The sequence below is a fragment of the Canis lupus genome, chromosome 21 (assembly GCF_003254725.2).
Source record: "Canis lupus dingo isolate Sandy chromosome 21, ASM325472v2, whole genome shotgun sequence".
NCBI classification, from domain to species: Eukaryota; Metazoa; Chordata; class Mammalia; order Carnivora; family Canidae; genus Canis; species Canis lupus.
Window position 1 is genome coordinate 18,871,202 of NC_064263.1, and position 20,815 is coordinate 18,892,016.

Genomic DNA, 20,815 nt, shown 5'->3' on the forward strand with positions numbered 1-20,815 from the left:
TTTACCATAGAAATATTTTACTTTTTTTTTTTTCAATTGTTCATGGCTCTGGGCTGCTAAGTCTGTGTATAAACAGACTTGTGTTAAATGGTAACCTCTTGCCTTTCACATAGATCCATACAACTTATAAATGAAAGTGCCCTTTGGAGAAACAATTTCCTTATCAAGCCTGAACACACCAGGCCACCAAAATGGGAGCACAAATCACCTGTGCTGGGAAAAGCTTTGCTAATTATTTTCAGTAATACTTATAGTTTCTTTATGATTACAAAAAATAATACATGTTCTATGTAGAAAATTAGGGGGCTATATATATAGTAAAAATCACCTGACACCCCAAAACCTAGAGGATATCTGTTTTGCTCTCAATCTCCCAAGTCATTGTGAGAACACTCAGGCTTAGGAAGTTTATAAGGTTTTGCTTTGCTCTCAAGGGCAAAAGCTTAACAGTAGTGCTGTTTCTCCGTGGAGTACAGCATTTCATAGTTTGTATATCATGTGCCCCCCAAGTAATCACAGATGTAAAACAGTTGGGCCTTTCAACAGCTCTGCAGTCATTGAGAGAAATCCTTTTACCTTCACAGAGCAGAAGAGTTCCTTCTAGACCATTTGACCACACTAACTCTGTCCCCGACGCTGAGTCTTCTAGAATTTATCCCCAGCATGATGGACCAAATATGGAAACGATAAAAACATTATGTCTAGGTTCAGAAATTGAGAATCTTGTCCGGGGAATATCTATTTTTGCTGATTTACCTAACAAATTTACCTGATATTCAGCTAACCTATTTGTTTCTGGACTTAAATCAAACCACGTAAACTACAAAATGCTACAAAATGAACATATACTACAATAGCTACACAATGAACAATAGGTACAAAATGAACATATACTACATGAGTCCTCTATTATTCTGGGATGTTTTTGACCACCGAAGTGAAAAAACGGCAACCTCAGTACTTTAACCAATGAAGACATTTATTGTCTAGATATAGGATAGATCCAAGTCTCCACCATGTCCTCAAAGGCCCTCTTACATTTTTGCTCTGCCAAGTCAGGATAACGCCCTTGATCATGTCAGAGTTTGTGCCCAAGAATCATTTCAAGACAGGCCAGCCACAGGCAGAAGTTTAATATATTTTCTATAAGTCCCTTCTTTTAAAAAAATTATTTATTTATTCATGAGAGAGACAGAGAGAGGCAGAGACATAGGCAGAAGGAGAAGCAACCTTCCTGCGGGGAGCCCCATGTGGCACTCCAGGACCAAGGGATCACCTCCTCCACCCCCCATCCCCCGGAGCCAAAGGCAGACACCCAACCACTGAGCCACGTAGGTGTCCCAGTCCCTTTTTAAAGAAAGGAAATTATTTTTAGATACTTCTCAGCAGATTTTCTCTCAGGCCTTATTGACCAGGATTGAATCAAATACTATTCCAAAAACAATTGCTGGCATGGCAAGTATTATCCTAAGATAATATTTATTTGGTTTTATTTTATTTGTTTATTTTTAAAAGATTTTATTTATTCATGAGAGACACAGAGAGAGAGGCAGAGACATAGGCAGAGAGAGAAGCAGGCTCCGTGCAGGGAGCCCAAAGTGGGACTCGATCCCAGGATCATGCCCTGAGCCAAAGACAGGTGCTCAACCTCTGGGCCACCCAAGCATCCCACATATTTGATGTTAAAAAGTTATACAATTTTGATCTCTAAAATGTTTCTGAATTTTTCTTATTGATTACACTTTTTTTTTTTTAGTGGATTTTAAGAGCTTTCCCTCACATTCATATTATACAATTTTCTAATCCCTACCCATCTAAGTAAGGGCTATAAAGAGTAGCTCATAGTTACTTACATACACACACTTTTTATCAGATTCACAAAATTACTACAATTTTAAAACACTGTGTTCACAAATCTGTGCAGGAAGAACAGTCCTATATTTTGTTGGAAGTAATTAAGCTAGTAAGACCTATATGGAAGCCCTTTAGCAATATCTTTCAAAATTTCAGTATTCTGTATCTTTGACCCAGTCATTCTAGTTAAAGCAACTCATCCTCCAGATACATTTGTACATTCTGAATGCCTGTCATTATCAAGATATTTATTTAAAAATATTTATTAAGAACCTATCATTGACCAGGCTACATTCAAGCTGTTGGGACATCTTTTAGGAATAAAATAGAAAAATATCCCTGCCCTTACAGAGTTTATATTTGGGTGCCACATCATATGTGACAATAAAGCACTGAATGATGTCAAAGATAGAGGCCGACACGCATCCATAATACATGAAGCTGCTTTCCAAACAAGGGAGAGCTTCTATAAAGGACTCTTAATTCTCTTTTTAACAAATGTATAGCATTTTGTTTCATAATATACTATAATTCAATTAGTTTTTTTTTATTGAGAAAAAAAAAAAAAAAACAGTTCCAAGAAAGATTTCGGTGTTGTGTGGCCATCTAAATAAGTAGCATCTAAAACCAGGTTTTAAGCACAAGAAGAGAAAGCCTTATTAGTACTAATATGGAATGATCTCCAAGAGGTATTGTTAAACTAAAATTAGAGGAAACAATATTTGTATTTGCTTCTGTAACACATGCAATGCTTCTGGAAGAAGGTATAAGAAATTTACTACTCCCTTCTAAGGAGGTAGAGGCAGGGGAACTGGGTGTCTATGGGAATAGATGGAGTCGAAGACTTTTCACTATAAATATATTTTTGTAACTTTATGATATTAAAAATATATATTTATTACTTAAATACTTTTACACTTAAAAAATAAAGTGTTACTATATTTGTATTATAAAAATATGTATTTATGTTTTGCTTAAAAAATTATGTTATGATTTTTCTTACCGAAAAATCTCAACTTATATTTACTAGCCATTATTTGTTTTGATTCACATAGGAGTTGCTTTGTTTTTTGAGTATTATTTCTACTACATTTAGTTCATTGAAATATTTTTGCCAGTCTCTTACTAGTTTATGCTGTTATTTACTCAATAAGAAACTTTACTTTTAATCAAGTCCAGGGATCTCTGGGTGGCGCAGCGGTTTGGCGCCTGCCTTTGGCCCAGGGCGTGATCCTGGAGACCCGGGATCAAATCCCACATCGGGCTCCCGGTGCATGGAGCCTGCTTCTCCCTCTGCCTGTGTCTCTGCCTCTCTCTCTCTCTCTGTGTGACTATCGTAAATAAATTAAAAAAAAAAAAAATCAAGTCCAGAAGTCTTTTCTTGAAACCTATGTGGGCTTTTTGTGTTTTTGGTTATTTGTTTACGAATTTTGCTTAAGAACCCCTTACAGGCCCCAACACCATAAAGACAATCAAGTGTTTTCATGAACCTTATATTACTTTGAATCCATTTTTATTTATTGTCATGCTTAGTTTAAGAATGGTTCCAACTTCATTTTTTTCCTAATGTATTATTTGAAACAATCAGTTATTGACTCACTGATATGTGAAGTCTGTTCCTGCCTTTGTGTGAGCACCAGGATGGTGGTTCATCCATGGCTAATCCACCACTATTAAGCCTCAGGATGTTGACATCTTTCTCAGCCATGTGTCATTTCTGTCCAGGCATGTTTTTTTTTTAAATCAAAACTCAGCCGAAGACTCTGGGAGACCCTCTTCAAGTCTCTGGTCCTCTCTTGAGCACCCTTTTGTCTCTGGTGCTCTTTTGAGCATCCTTTTTCTCTCCAAGAGTATGTGCTAAAAACTCTAGCTACTTTGGCACCCTAGAATTCCAGCTTTGGCTCCTCAGCCAAAGCTCCACCTGAGTTCTTTTTCTTAGTGCTCTGGTCTAGAAGTTCTCTCCAGGCAGAATGGGGAGGCAACCATAGAGCTCACTTTGTTTTTCAACATCCAGAGATCTTGATCCTGTGCTGCTTAAGACTCTTGTTTCGTATTTTGTATCTCAACTTTCAGTTTCAGATAGGAGAATAAGTCCCAACATTTCTTAATATGTTAAGAAATAACATATTAAGGTAAATCTCCAACTATGTTCTTATTTTTCTATATATTCCTAGCTCTTGCTATACTTTGAAGACATTTTTTGCATTTTTGTCCTCTCAAAACTCCACTCAAATTTTGAATAAAATTGCATCTAATTAATAGAGTACCTTAGGGGGTGAACTCTTCACGAGCTTAAGTAGTTGTATTTATCCATATAGTAAGAGTATTTATATATTTAGATCTTGTTTCAATTCATTTATTAGAACTACATTTTAAAATATTCTTCTTGAAGTGATTTTCTATTCTTTATTAGTTTAATTCCAAAATACTTTATTTTTGTTAATGCTATAAGTGGTTTTATTTTCTTTTGCATTTCATGGTAGGCTATTAGTATAGAGGAATACTCTTGATTGCATATCTTGAATACAGAGCCAGAAATTATGTTTCTCTTCTCTAATTAGCTCCAAGAGTTGCCTACTGATTCTTTTTGATAACCTGCATACATTATGCTGTCATATGATTACAATTTTGATACTTCCTTTCCAGTCTTAATTTTTTTTATTTCTCTTTATTTTTTTTTAAGATTTTATTTATTTATTCATGAGAGACACAGAAAGAGAGAGAGAGAGAGGCAGAGACACAGGCAGAGGGAGAAGCAGGCTCCATGCAGGGAGCCTGACGTGAGACTCAATCCCGGGTCTCCAGGATCAGGCCCTGGGCTGAAGGCGATGCTAAACTGCTGAGCCACCAGGGCTGCCTATTATCTTTCTTTCTTTAATTAATGCATTGTGCATTGTTCAGTATCACTACATTAGTGATAGATGGAAATGTATCATGTCTCTAACCTTACAGAGAATGGCCTATACTTGAATATTTAACTGTGATTTTTTGTTTTTTGTCAGTAGGCCACCATTAGTAAGTAAAGGATGTTCCCTACTCAGTACTTCTAGAAATATTTTATATTTAACCAGATAGAAATGTTTAATATTATCATTTTTTTCTAGATCTATTGAGATGCAATGAACTGTATCACTACATTTTTCAGACATTGAACTATATTACTGAGCATTAATTGTGTATGGACACACATACATGCATATAATGTCTATTTTGAGAGACCAAAATTATTTTCTTTTATTTTCATCAAAAGGGGAGATAAACTATCATGGCAGGATGGTTCTAATCTTCTATTACTCAAATTTTGGGCTCAACTCCAGAAACAGTAACCACATACATATTTGAAAGAATAGTTTATGATCTTTGGGCATTCGTGTCCTCTTCTGTGAAAAACAAGGTAGGGATGAGATTCAGGAATAACATTCTATTATGTCTTGGCTCAAAAGCTCTTGAGGAGATTGCATAAAATCTTTGTTTCTAGTGAATTCCATCCCTACCTACATCCTTGCCTCTTTCCTTAAACCTCATCTTGAGTTAGGCTCTCAGGTTCTTTCATGCTTCCAGGTATTTGCATATACCATACCTTCTGCACAGCACAACCTTCTTGTTTCATTTAGTTATTTGATTAACAGCTTATCCTGCCTCTTGTTAAGTTAAGAAAATTAAAATTTACTGGAAAGGTAGCTCACAGCACAGACATAGAGGACTCAGAGCAGTGCTGCAAGTCTGAGCAGCAGGAAAGCCTTGGCCATCTTATTCAGCTGTCACATAAAAAATCGACTCACTCACATATTACTAAAATGAGAACAATGCAGAGAAGATTAACATGGCCCCTGGGCAAGGATGGCATGCAGATTTGTGAACTGTTTCATATTTTCTATATTACATATTCAAAGTTGCTAAGAGACTGGATCTTAAATGTTCTCACTACAAAAAAGAGACGCTAATTATGTGATAGGATAGAAGTATTAGGTAACACTACAGTGGTAATTATATTGCAATATATAAATATATCCAATCAACATTGTATACATTAAACTTATCCAATGTTATATGTGAATTATATTTTAATTTTTTTTTTGGTTAAAAATATCTACTCCAAATGATTTCTTCTTCAGTTTGTTACTCTTTATTTAATATTCAAAATCCCTAGGAAAAGACTGTGGTTTGTCTTGCTTATATTCTCTACCATCCATTGATGGAGGCAGGAGCCCTGGACCCCTAAGACTGATCACAAAATTGGAAAGACCATTTTCTAAAGGAAAATGTTTCATATTAGAAGAAGAAATGAATTCTGGCAATCCCCAAACAAGAAATTTCCACTGTATTTTCATACCTCATTGTTAGGTTAAGCCCCATTTATTAATCAAGTTCTTGTTTTGGAGTCATAGCTTCATATAAGAATTAAGGACCCTGTTTCCATTTCTCCATGTGTCTAATTTATTCTCTGTGCCAAGACATACACATCACAATATTGTATTCCTGTTATTGTATTCCCTCCAGAGAGGGTTAGATACTTGATAGTAGAAACTCTAACCTAACTCCTAACCCTAGCTATGGCTTCCAAGATTTTAGCACATAGTACTTGACACATGGTGGGTAATTAGTTATTATTTTTGGGAAGGAAGGGAGGGAGAGAAGGAGGGAGGGAGGAAGGGGAAAGGGAAGGAAAGGACGGAAAAAAGGAAAATGATGAAAAAAGGAATCTAGAACAGAACAAATGACAATTCAGCATGATAGAGAAGGGTTTGAGTGATAACCATCTGAAGAACTAGGCTGCCTTCAAGGTGATGAATTCCTAGTCATGGAGGGCCCTTAGTTATAGTTAGCTAACCATGTGATCCATAGGCTGTAGAAGGAATTGAAGCTCAGAATAGGAAATTGAACCTGATCAGTTTTAAGGTCCCTTTCAACAACAAGAGTCTGATTCCCTACTATAAGATCCTAAATGATGAGGACTTGGTAGTTAGTGCCTGGGGTGGAGAAAGTGAAACTCAGTGAGACCAAATCCGAGGGAACAGACTGATCTATACATGGGGAAAATCTGTGTTTAATGTATGTGTATTCCTGTGCTCTTCTAAGCCCTCCCTGATTTGGTAAACACCTGTGAAGAAACAGCGGTTGTCTTCCAATGGTTGCCTTAAAAATAGTTTGACTCTCACTTATTTCTTTTAATAAGTGCACTAAAGACATTAGGAAGCTACTGGAATAAGATAGCCTTGTAGTTTTTTGATGTATACCTCAAGCCTTTAAAAAATAAGAGAATATATGTGTCTAACTCAAAGTTCCTCAGACCTCTTGGGATCTTAGTTTTCAACATCAACAAACCTTTGATATTTGGATTTGTTTTGCCTTTGGCAAAAATACTACTTCTGTTGCTAAAGGGATGCTGGGAACTTCAGATGGCCTTTTTGAAAGTGAGTAGATTTTAAAAACTAATATTTTTGTATTTGGTGTAAGTTAGAAATTTGTATATTCTTTTTCTTTAGAACAGACATGCATATAATACTTGCTGGTGTAGTTCCATATCAAATAGCATTTCAGCTTGTTTTAAATGAATAACTTTTTTTACTTTTTTAAAAAATATTTTATTTATTTATTCGTGAGAGACACAGAGAGAGAGAGAGAGAGAGAGGCAGAGACACAGGCAGAGGGAGAAGCAGGCTCCATGCAAGGAGCCTGATGCAGGACTCCATCCTGGGACTCCAGGACCATGCCCTGGGCCAAAGGCAGGCGCTAAACTGCTGAGCCACTCAGGGATCCCTAAATGAAAAAACTTTTAAAATCAAGTATTAAAGTCATTCTTCAAATACCAAATTGCCTAGAAATTACCATCCTTTGACTTGCTCTGATATACAAAACCTCATCATATAAGACAGAAATGTGACATTATCAAGTGTTAAAATAAGCTGTTTACCCATTGTAAAAAAGAGAATCATTATAAAACTTGCAAAATTGAAAAGATTACTAATAGAACTCTACACAATATCAAGATACAAATTAGAACTGTAACCATTTATCTTCGTTAGATAACACATCCTAGTTAACATTTATGGATACTTGAATTTTAGTCAGTATTCTAAGCAGCAGTGTTTTAGTTGTGTCCATATTTCCAATAGATAAGCAAATGGTCAGAAATCAGGATGAATAGGTGTGAAACTGCAGCTTAGAACCAGGATGGAGAATGGAATTTCTAATTAGAAAGGACATGGAGGGGAGCTGCATCTAGAAGGAAATACTTTGTATGGACATCCCATGTTTCTTTGGTGTGGCTTAAAGAGGGAGTGACAGGATTCAGACAAAGGCTAAAGTCATGGTCACCATTCTCAAATCATTTCTCGGTTAGCTCTTGTCAGAAAGATAAAATAAATTTCCCAAGGGTACCAGTTATGTCTGTATGTATTCCTGTGTGTGTGTGTGTGTGTATAGTGGAGACATGATTATATCTGGGTAGCACTTTACAAAGTAATTTCAGGTTTATTCCCTTTTCTAGTCCTAAAACTTACCTGAGAAATAAGATGGACTTATTTTACAGATACACATAAAGAGGTATACTGTGCCTAAAAGGCATATTCCAGGTGATTTGCCTAGTTTTTAGAATAGCTTAAACAGAAAATCATATTCTCCTTCCACAAACTTGTCCTTGAGCCCCAGTGTTTTTCGTGTCTGTACTATCTTACAAATTGCTGAAAGATTTAACGAGAACACATATAAATGCATGGCACATCCTAAGTGCTCAAAAAAGTGGCCACAAAAAATCTTCCTCATTTTCTAGGATCTCTCCAAAATGTCAGATTGTATTTTCTAGAGCAAACACATTTTTTTATCTGTTACCTCATTTACTGGATCCATGTAGACAGTCACTATGAATGTATTCTACATTCTATGTACTTGTCACACTGGGTAACCACATCAGTGAAGCCTTTGTTCAGGGTTGTGCCATCTTGCTGCTGCCATTGCTACTAGTACAGGTCAACCATTCAGTTTGAAGGCAGAAACATATACCCATAAATACTTTCTGCGTATAAACAGACACATAATGGCCAGGAAGTAAGGGTCAGCAGAAGAGAAACAGCCCCTGCCCTTTTGTCATTTGCCCCTGACTGACCAGATAGTAGGTTTGACCTCTGAGAGGTTGTATCTAGTTCCTTTAGCAGTGAACAAAAAGGTACAAGGTGGAGGCCGGGGGATGTAAGCTGACTGGCTTGCAGATTTGCACAGTTAGGTTTGTTGTTTTACCTGCTGCCAGATCTAATTATCGCTAGCTAATGTGACCAAACATTTTGGTTTTTTAGGGTTGAGGGGTTTCCTGGGATGTGTTACCTTCGGTGCTAAAGACAGCAAAGTCTCAAGCAAACTGAAACCAATGGTCACTTGAAGCCTAGACCAGTTTGTTAAAAACTGGAACATGGTAGGCCCCCTTGGGAAGCTCTTTACCTGCCTCTGCTGGCCAGCCTCAGCCTCACCTTCTAGAATCCGGACGCAGAACCCATCTACATTAGATGATTGGTTTCCTGAGTTACATTCTTCTCATTCACAACCCCGCAGAATTTACAGGGAGAAAAAGAGTTAATGAATAGATATTTATAATCCCATTGAAATATTTCTCCCATATTTTCCCTTAAACTTTGGCACCTGCTACCACTTCTCTGCTAGCAGAAAACAAAAGGAATCAAAAAGAGCAAACAAATGTTAATGAGAAAACTCAGAAACAGCTGAGATGCTTAGTTTTCAACAGCTTTCTTTTTCCATAAACATGTGGACACATGATTTTTATTTTCTCTTGCGTATTTATTACAGGGTTATATTTTTCTGATAGTAAACCCATTTCTATTGATGGTCAACAAAAAAAGTAAAGGCTAAAAATAATACTAATAAATGCCAAGGTTTACTGAGTACCTACTGTATGCTGGGCATTGGACTGAGGATTTTTATCAGATTAATTTGTTTACTCTTCACAGCAGCTCTATGAAGTAGGTCATCATATCCATTTTACCTGAGTCAAATGAGGCACGGAGTGGTGAAGCAACTCACCCAAGTTCAATCAAATGGCTGGTGAAAAAAGAGCTCTGATTTGGAGCCCAAAGGTCTCCGTGATCGATCTGGGAGCTCATGCTGCAGTACACTTCACAGGGGATCACTCAAGCATCATTATCTTCAGGTCCTTGGCCGCTTGCACAGCTATGAGGACCCATGGCCTGGCAGAAACTGCATCTAACCCGTTTGTGCCTTCAGCCTTTGAAAACTGTGAGCATTTTTCCTTTTGTGCCTACAAACCCTCAGAAGGACACAATGTGAAGAATACAAAGGTTTCCTCTCTTTCCCCACTATATTTCTTAGAAAATCAAAGTCCTGAAGAAACCTAAAATAATACAATGGAAGTAAAATTATAAAATGCTTCTTCCAGGGGTGCCTGGGTAGTCAGTCAGTTAAGCATCCAACTCTTGGTTTTGGCTCAGATCATGATCTCATGGGTCTTGAGATCGAGGCCCCCACTGGGCATCTTGTTCAGCGAGAGTCTGCTTAGGATTCTCTCTCTGCCCCTCCCCCCACTCATATTTTCTCTCTCTCTCTCTCTCAAATAAATAAATAAATATTAAAAAAATAAAATATGTTTCTTCTGGGACATTACCTGGTACCCCTGCTAAAGGGTACAATGAAAGGACATGTTAACACGAGAATCAGACAGCCCTAGGGTTATATCTCCAGTGATGAGGATTTTTAGGCCACATCAACCTGGGGAAGTTGTTTACCTTTGCCAAGTCTCAGTTTCCTCGTTTATATAATGGAGACCACAGTATGTACCACTGCCCCTTTCCCATAAAGGCATCTGTTTCCCAGCACCTGGTTATTCCTCCCTAATTGGTTACTACTCTACTTATAATCAAGATAGTTGCAGAGAATTCGTACTCCTGAGCCGAGCTTCTGTCCTGAGCCCCTTTGTGTGTTCTCTATCCTGGCAAGAAAATGGAAGGGGGAGTAACATTTACTGGTTCTGACAGTATATTTCAGACGCTATAGAAGAACTTTATTATTTTACAGAGTCCTCGTAACACTCGTGGTGTGCATTTAGTTTTACATAACAGATGTTCAATTACAGTGGTTTAGCCAAGTGGCAGTTTTAATTTTTCCCTGCAACAAGAGGTATTCTGGAGCCAGGATGTTGGCTCCAGGATTCCTTGGAGTTGTGATGTGTCTGCCCAGCCTCCATCATTGCCTCTGTGTTCCAGACAAGAAGAAAGAGAATATCAAAGAGCAGAGGGTGAATGCCGGCGGAGTCAGTCTGCATTTGAAAAATGTTCTCCAAAGCTCCAAGGATTGGCCTTCATTTATACCTCGTCATTAAGAATTGTGTCACAAACTGCAGAGAAGCCTAGGAAATTTGGTTGTTTCAGCTGGGGGTATGTCCACCCCGAGCTTAATTAGGGGTTTAATAACAAAGAAGAAAATAAAAATTGACATTGAGGAAACTACCGGAAATGTCTCTAGCATCATGCTCCCAATTCAGTGAGCATGCAGTGACTTTAATTATCCGTGTTCACCTGTTTCAGAGAAAATAAGAAGCCAAGCCCAGGTAACACAGTCATAGCTCTGCCACCACTGCTTACTCTCTTCCATCCTTTTGAATGGTCACTGCCCCTAACAAGGCTGTTCCTTCCTGAAGAAGCTGAGAGAGAGCATCTTGTATTTTTTTTCTTCCTCAATCTCATGATTGGATGATTTGGAAATAGAATTTTGTGTGTACCTCATATGATCCAGGCACCATTTCAGGCATTTGTTTTCCCCTGAGGAGGTTTCTCTGCTCAGAAAAGGTAGGCCACCTTTCCATGGCCCCATAGCTGAGAAGTATTAGAGCTGGGGTTCAGTGGCAGGTGGGTCAGGCTCTTCTCTCTGCATCACATAGGATAACCAATCAAGAGTATTTAAAATTCAGTAGCAGGAATCTCAAAGACAGAACCATCTTCAAGACTGGTAATACAGGGATTTCAAACAGTGGTCTCACATCCTGGCCAGGTGTGGAATTTTTTTTAATTGAGGCCCTAAATCAGAACAGGAAATGGGTAACAGCAAAAAGTTTTCTCCCTTTTCTAGTTTGTATTATTATAGAAACCCCATAATAAAAATCCTCACCATAACATAGGTCTCATATTTCATGCACATTCTCTCCTCTTAGTTTTTCTAATAACCCGAAACAGTGGACCAGGCAGGGACATAACCCTTGTGTTTGAATGAAGAAGTGGCCATTGTTTAATGCAGAAGTTGAGATCATAGCCTTGAACCTATGCTTTTGAGTATTATCTCTTGTGTTCCTTCCATAAACCCAATCTCCCAGGTCCTAACTAAAGGAGCTCTCAGATGGAATATGAAGCAAAATTGCACTTTGTGAAAAAACATATTTTTTGTTAAGCATCTAAATTAGTGTCTAATTTCCTTGTCAATCTTGTATCAGGAATTATTAAAAACATTCAGCCATTTTTCTTTTATCCTGAAAAAAGATTACTAAACAATTTACTTAGGAAAAAAAAATATTATGCACTAACAAATCACTTGACATTTTCTTAGACTAATCTTCTGCTGAAATTAGTGCCTTTATATTAAAATAAGTAATTAATAGTTAATTGGAATTTATGTCAAACATTTTTTAATGAGCAGCATATTTTTTTAAAAATCTAATGAATAAACCATCATCTTTGTTACTAGCATTAGTGACAAAGATTTGTTCAGCACCTACTATAAGATCTTGTAGCAAAAAAAAAAAAAAAAAAAAAGATCTTGTAGCACATCATGGGAATGAAAATGTATAGGTTATGAGAATATAAGTACCCTTGAAAGCCATACTGACCACAGTGCCTTGCACATAATCATGTGTTCAAATATCGATCAAACTGACAAATAAAGGAAGGGAGCAAGGAAGGATATACTCATTCATTTGGGAAAGAAGAAGGCCTTTCTTCCTTTTCTAGTGTGTGTCATAGTAGCCTGGTGGATAAGATACTAACAGGAGACATGGAAACTTTAATCCTTCCCTGTGCCTGGCACAGTACGTAGCAATGGGATTGTACACAGTAAATGGTTGCTGGATGAAAAAATGCATGGATACATGTTTCTGCACCATTATAGTTCTTCCTTAGTCTCTCCCCTGCCCAGGGCTCTTGCTCTCAGAAGAACTCTTCCATTATTTTGTCATGTGTGCTTGGTTGAAAGATACTGAGATTAGCCCTTCTAAATATGACCTCCTTCCAAAACTCTAATCTCCCTTTCACACACTGCTCTTCGTCCTGCTATCCCACCTGGGCAAGGGAATTGGAAAGCAGATAGCATCATAAGGAAGCACTGGTGTGTTGAGAGGATGGGCACACTTGCTCATTCTTCTGCAGACTTGCTGGTTCCTCATTTTTCCTCGACACTCTGCCCACCTCCCCCACCCCCCACCCCCCCAAAAAAGCCCTTTTGTCCTTCCCTAATTAGTTATGGATCAGAAAAGTAGATATGGCCCTTTTGTGGTCTTTAATTAATTAATCCCTCATGAAATCTCTTACTGTGGCATAAAAACAAAAGGTTGCAAGCTAATTACCATCCTCATTATTAGAATCCAAGCATGGAAAAATGGCTTCTTCTGGGATTCCTTTGCCTTCTTTGTCCAAGACTAAATCTCAGAGCAGGAAAGTGTTGGCATAGTGATACATTTCGATGCTAAAAAAGATAATGAGCAATACCAGGTGATTAGAACAGAAACTGCAGGTGATATAGAGGAATTTGGTAGAATCTTTGACTTCTCCTAACTCTTCAAAAAAAACAAGCCATTACACTGTTGTGGGACATTTTAAGTATAATCAAGGACGCCTTAATTTGGGTTTGAAAGCTGACAGAATTAAGTCACTGTGAATAAATAAAGACATGTGTATTATCCTTCAAGGAATCATACATGTGAAAGTAAAGGGGACCTTAGGAACCCCAGTCTCATCAGCCTTTTAGGTGATCCACCCAAAGCCACACAGTGAGGGAGGTTGTACAGATGTGCACCCATGCTCAGGCGTGTATTTATTATTCCTTAGAATTACGATGGGAGAGGAACTACCATAACTACCACTTCATCAGTTCCAGGACTCATATCCTTTCCTACTTTAACATCTTTGAATTGGACATGGATCTTTAATATCTGAAAATCTCCGTGGGTAACTATTAAAGTTCTTCCAGTGAAGTTTACTTCTGGTAGTCACATGGGGACATTATCAACCTGAGCCCACTTCATAGTTTCTGCTTGAGAGGTTTTTGGTTTTGTGTTTGTTTTGCTTTTTGTTAGGGGTAGGGGTGTGTGGGCATTGTAAATCTGGAAAGCAAGGTGATCTGCACGCTTGTGGGTCAAGTTCTAAGGAGAGATTCCTCCACCACCAAAACTTGGACATGCACACTTACTGGGTGCATCTCATTATTTCCCATGCGCCGAGGGCATAGCTAGAGATTCATGTGGGAGTCTTCTTTTAGACTCCTTAGGTTGGCATTTTTCTTTCTTACTGCAACATAATATAACTACATACCAAAGATTCAAGAAGAGCAGCATTATTACCTCCCTAATATCCATGATGAAGTCGAGGCCTGGAGAACTTAAGCAGCTTCCCCAACATCACATTAAAATATAACATTGGGAGGCACCTGAGTGGCTCAGACTGTTAAGTGTCTGCCTTCAACTCAGGTCATGATCCTGGGGTCCTGGGATTGAGCCCCACATCAGAGTCCCTGCTCAGCAAGGAGTCAACTTCTCTCTCTGCCCCACCCCTGCTCGTGGTCTCTTTCTCTCTCTCTCATAAATCAATCAATCAATCAATCAATCAATCATTGAGCTTCAAACCCATGTCTTCCTGATTCCATGTTTTCTAGCACACCACACTTTACCAAAACACAGCTGTATAACTTTAAAAAACAAAACAAAACATTCTCCTCTTTGTGTGTTGATTTTCTCATGTAAGAAATGAATATGGGTTGAGGAAAAGAATTTCGAAAGGAAGTAACATTTGTTAACTTGCATATGTCTGACACAGGTGCTTATGCTTTTGTACCTATCTAGCAATCTAATTAAGCCTAGCAGTTAAGTTTCATTTAATCTACTTTTACAGATGATGAAATTAAGACAGATAGGTAGAGAAGCATGCCCAGGATCACACAGAGTTACTGATGTAGTCTAGAGTTGAACCCCAATAAGCCTGACTCATGAGCTTTGCTGAGTCACGTTGGTGCTGTGAATTCTTGGTACAGTGTTCGTCCCTATGAAAAACAACTCATTTCTGAAATGTAGGATTGCCATAGTAAACTCCTTCCTGGGATATTTCCTTGCCATAGTAATATTGTTGAGGGATTCCCTGTGGTACATCATCAGTGTACATTGTCCTTTTTGCATATGGCTTGTTGGCTATTAGCGACCACTTCTGTCCCCCAGCTAGATTTGGCCACAGGCAGAGCCTAGACAGAAGGACAGAAGAATCCACAGGAAGACAGATGGTAGGGTTAGCTCCCAGCCACCTGTCATAGTAATCATAGGCTTTGCCCTTTCTGCTGTACCATAAATCCAGGCCACTATTGCATGGGGCTAGGATCTAAGGTCCTAAAGTTTAGGAGCTATTTGAATACTTGGTCTCTGCCTTTAACAGATGTCCACAACTGAGAGCTGCTCTCCAGACTTTTTTTTTTATCAGATTCTTTTCCCTAAAAGTTAGAATATTCTATCTGTGCTCCCATTTTAGAACCTGCTTTAGAAATAGCTTGATTCATCCATGGATGTCCTCTCCCCTTAGTCAGGTAGGTCCAAGGTATGATGCCATTTGAAATGCAGAGCTCAAAAAAGATGCCAAAAGGGGGCAGAAGGGGGAGGTTCTAAGAAGTACCTACCTGGGTTCATCATGAAGGTGGCTCCTCTCAGGGACAGATTCACTTTAACCAAACACATGAAGATTGATGTATAAGATCAGAATACAAAGGTGTTAATCCACAATGACAGATATCAGTACGAGAAATTCAAGTCAGCATAGATCAGACCACAAACTCACCTCTTTTTTGTGACCAACTCTACAAAGTAGTTAATAAAAGAATGATTGGTAAAACAGAACAAGGACAGTTGAAAGTGTGATTATAAGTCATATCTTGCCCAAAGCTCTCTATCCCTCCGTAGTCAATGGCTAAAAGTGGTTAAAGCACAGATATTAGAGTTAAATGAACCAAGCCTGGGATCTCAGCACTGCTCCTTTTAGCCAGGTCACCTTCGGTGAACACTTTATTTTTACCTGGCCTCAGTTTTTCTACCTATAAAATAAGAATAGCACTGTGTACTATAATAGGAAGAAGAACCACTTATTAGGGGCCTAGCACAGTTTTGGCACACTACAGTCCCTTGATTCTTAGATGTTGTAAGTCATTCTCAAAGTTTTCAGGCACAAAAAAACAGCAGAATCCAGTATGCATATTGAGCATAAGACTTGAGCTTGTTTGCTTCAAAACTAAAAGCAATGTAATTTTTTGAACCAGGAAACAAAGGTCATAGACACTCAATATATGGTACTCTTGTTTTTATGGTCATTGTTGTTACTACTGTTGCACACGCGGTGGTGACTAGCAATGTCCTTTGGTTGAGACTTTACCTTCTTGCACTGCGCTGGGATGAGCACTGCTTTCCCCACCCACTAGTCTCTCCTCTCCAATATCAGAGTAGATCACCTGTCAGACTATCTACATTCCTGTGTTATGGACTACTGTCTCTTTTTCTAAGAACTTGCTCAAAAATTGTGTCAGCATAGGAAGTAGCTTCCCAAGAAGTGGGCTATTCTCTGACACACAGTCACTTTGAGATTGTTAGTAAAGCATCCTGTTATCAGGGAATCTTTGTTTGCAAAGTCACAGGCAGCCTTCATATGGAAAAAGTCTCTCCTCCTGTGCTCCCTGTGAAACTTTCTCTACCCATAACCCATTAGGAGTCCAGTGTGGACAGTTGCAGGGCTGTCCATTTGCAAAAACTGCAAATGTGGGGAAACAACCTGTTGTGGGGAAAGCTGAAAAAAATCAGGAACATGCAGTCCCTCTAGTGTTCCCAGGGAATTCCAAATGTTGAACTATTCAGGATATTCAATCTTAAAAAGTGTATTTTAAAATTCATTCAATTAACATAACCCATTTCAGAAAGTTTGCCTAATAGAGAAGAGAAAAAAATCACCTATATTACAAAACCATAAGACAGCCACATTTTGATACATTTTTCATTTTGATACATTTAATTATATTCTTTTTCCTAGGTACAACATAGTTATAATGTACATACTTTAAATTCTTTTTTTGTTACTTAATCTGTTATGTGCATTTTCTACTTTGTTGTGTAGAAACTCCAGAGTAAGACATAAGACCCCCTTTGGGTCTGGCTTCCTTCTTTAGTCTCACTTTCTCTACCCCAATGTCATCTGTCTCATCCATACTGAACAACACATGGTTCTTGAACATTAACCCTTAACCAATCCAGCTCTCACTCTTCCTTCAGCTGATGAAGCTTGCCGGCAGGAAACAGAATTCACCTCTAATTGCTCAAAGGAAGAGGCTCTAATGTAGGAACCACTTCCTGAAGGTGAGTTTAAAGGACCAAGAGAAGGATGGAGAGGAAAAGAGAAAGACACTCAGCAACTAGCAAGATGGGATTCTTACTATCCTAGGGCAAGATAGTCTGGGACCAGCTGAGATTCCTGTCCTAGAATCTCAGAGGAGGGGCCACCCACTCAGGTGCTATTGTCATGGAGAGACACAACTGATTGAGATGTGATTTTACAGTAGGGACAGAACAGAGTGGAAACACCCCATTTCTCCCCCCACCAGTTGTCTTATTTCCTGATAGCATATCCCATTGGCAAGCCTCAACCAAAAGCCAGTGGGCAAGTAAGGACTAGTACTACATTCTGCAGATATCAGCCATCCGCGGGGGCACAGAATAGCAGACCAGAGGAGGACAGAGAACGGACGGCAGCAGGGAAGTCAAAGGGAGAATGACTCTCACTCCTGCTTCATTCTGATTTATTCTCCAGGTTTTCAGCTTAGATGTTATTTTATCAAGGAGGTAAGAATGGGTTAGTTTTCTCTTTTTTTGCTCTCATTGCTTCTAGTGTTCACCTCAAGATATTTAATACTTGAATAAAGTAACTTACGAATCAGTACCATATCTTCTTTGGTATTATTTGAACAGTAATAAGCAGAGTCTTACACATAATAGGCATTCAATAAATCTTTGCATAATCACCATTTCTAAAGTCTTCAAAATATTTGTTCTAGGAGTGGATCATAATGTACTTGGCCTTTCCCCTATTGGATTTTTTTTTTTATTTTATTTCTTTATTTATTTAATAGAGGAAGAGGGAGAAGCAGACTCCCCACCAAGCAGAGAGCTGAATACGGGGTTCGATCTCAGGATTCTGGGATCATGACCTAAGCTGAAAGCAGATGCTTAATGGACAGAGCCACCCAAGTACCTCGCAACCCTCACAATTGCATTTTTTATTTCGTAACTGTATCTTGTTCATTGTTTCCATGTTAGCCTCATTTCTCTAGCTTTTAAACTCTATGAAGGCAGAGAGCCCAGAGAGCCATTTCTCTGGATAGTGTGTACACACATGCTTGACCAGGCAAGCTTTGGTAGACCTGGGATTAGAAGCTACCTTAAGTGATGTCAGGTACCTCCAGTTTTCCAAAAAATGTCTTCATGTTCTCCTCAAAGCCCTTACCTCAAAAGCTCGTTCACATGCAACAGAAGAGTTCTTCCTCTTAGTTCACAGAGAAAACAGAATTCATTAGACTACATCTCCAAAGATTTGTGCCAACAAGCCATCAAACCAGCTAAAATTACCACAACTCCACTTAGCACTGGCTGTCCACTTCCTCATACTAGGTGGGAATCTGTCCCTGTCCTTGACCTGTTCTCCCTGCTAACTCATTCTCTTTTACTAGATTGCACTAAATCTTACTTAATGCTCTGTCCCAGGAAATTTGGTGAAAGAGGGCTAAAAAAAACAAGCAGTGGGAGTTTGTAGGTCTGGATTTTTGCTATATTTCCTTTACTGAGTCATCGAGAGATGCTAGACAAGCACTGCCCCTTTCTGGGTAGTTTCCCTTCTATGATAAGAAGGTCTCAGTTATATGGTCTCAGTTCTTTCCAGAGGTTAAGGGTCGGGTTCAAATTTTACTTTGATCATAGGTTAACTGGGTGTTCTTCATCATTTTTTCACTCTCAACTTTCAATTTCCCTACCTTTAAATCGGGATCATTAAAGCTAATTTATAGGTTTTCTTTTTCTGTTGTTGTTGTTGTTGTTGTTGTTGTTGTTGATGGGCTTTTGTTGGGGCTAAATAAAATCAGGTGGTAAAGTAGTTGCTCAATGAAAATAGTGGTCAGGTGGTCACAGACATGGTTGAAATAGTAGGATTGCTCTGACGTTATTGTAAGGATGAACACATAAAACAGCAGGTAAGGAGAGTTGAGAAGGAGGGGAGAAAGAATCGGGGAAGGAAAGAGGGAAGAGTTTGGAGAGATAGTGTGTATAGAAATGTAAGGAAATATAATTTAAGTCACTGCTTTCCAGTTAAAGAGGCCACAATCCAATTTAGCTTCCTAAAGTTTGGTGTGACTTCAACATTTAGTGAAAATGTGCGTTATAAATAGGCATGTAAATGACTCAGCATGGGGCCTGGAAGTTGGAGGCAGCTTTTGGCAGAGGTAATAATGAAGTGAATCCCATTAGTGATGGAAAGGCAATTAAGAAAAACCTCAATGAAGCTCCAGATCTGAGCATTCAGCTGAAAGATTGGGATTTTGGAGGAAAAAAGGTTAAGCACCGGGAGGCTGTTTATAATGACTTTAATTAGATGGAAAATGAATTGTTTTGCTCTTTTTATCTCTTCTCAAGTTTGCTTTTTAAGTAACAGAGCATCTGTATCAACACTAAGGTGCACTTGTCAATTGCAGGGATCACGTGTAGGAGGAGGTGGTTAGCGAATGGCAGTGATGTTCTGATATGGTTACACTTCCTGAAAGAACATGAGAATTCCAGCCATTTCAGTCAACAAACCCCAGTGCCTAGATGGTATGCTTCGTTGCCAAGGAGGATCTTTTTGTGACTTGACTTTTCACAGGGCACTTACACCCTAGCAAGACTCAGGTTGAACATTGACTTAAATCCCTAGAAAAATGTGACACGGCATCCAACCTAATTATTGTTTGAGACTGCACTTTGAGGGACAAGGGAGCCCTTGGATGTTGGCATTTAGAAACCTGGTAGAGTAAAGGGAAGATAATGCATAAATTACTTTAGATCTTAGAATTCTGTATCATGTTTGTTGATATCAACAGAAAAATGAAACATGCACTATTGTTGTAATAGATATTAGATGACAGTTTAAATTTATAAAGTGACACATCTCATCCTAAATTTGAGAAAATATTTTGATTAAAGTACTAATATCCCTATTATACAAATAAGGAAACCGAATATCCACCAGGTTAAGTGATGTGCCTAGTGACTCAACAGCTAATAAATGGCAAGAACAATACACAAACTAAAGCCTTATATGCCTTTTGTGCTCATTTCCTCCACTAGACCATGACTGATTCGTAAATAAGTAACAGCTGGATGTGCCCATAGAAATGATCTTATACAGCAAAGGAGAAGCAAATGTCCAGTGGCTTTTCCGGTGCTGTTTAGTGTGTAGCTAGAACGAGAGCCCACCTGAGAGGCCAATGAGCACACCTGAATGCGTATACAGAAAGGGAGAATGGTGGGTCCTTTTACAATACTTCTCATGCCACTGTGGATCATAAAATAATTTTATTATTCCAATGATTGAAAAGTATCAGTTATTTTTAGTTTTGAAAGTAACCTGGAGGTTGGATATCCCCTGCCCAGCTGGCAGATAAATTTCCATGGCAACTGATTATTAGAGATTGATTC

At 38.5% G+C, this 20,815-nt stretch overlaps 1 protein-coding gene and 1 pseudogene across 1 annotated transcript in view; both read left to right on the forward strand.

Moving 5' to 3' along the window:
* Nucleotides 1–20,815, forward strand: part of TENM4 (teneurin transmembrane protein 4) — a 2,722,049-nt gene that overhangs the window by 1,143,293 nt on the left and 1,557,941 nt on the right. The gene's annotated exons all lie outside the window — the stretch shown is intronic.
* On the forward strand, nt 5,614–5,729 carry LOC112642175 (U6 spliceosomal RNA; annotated as a pseudogene).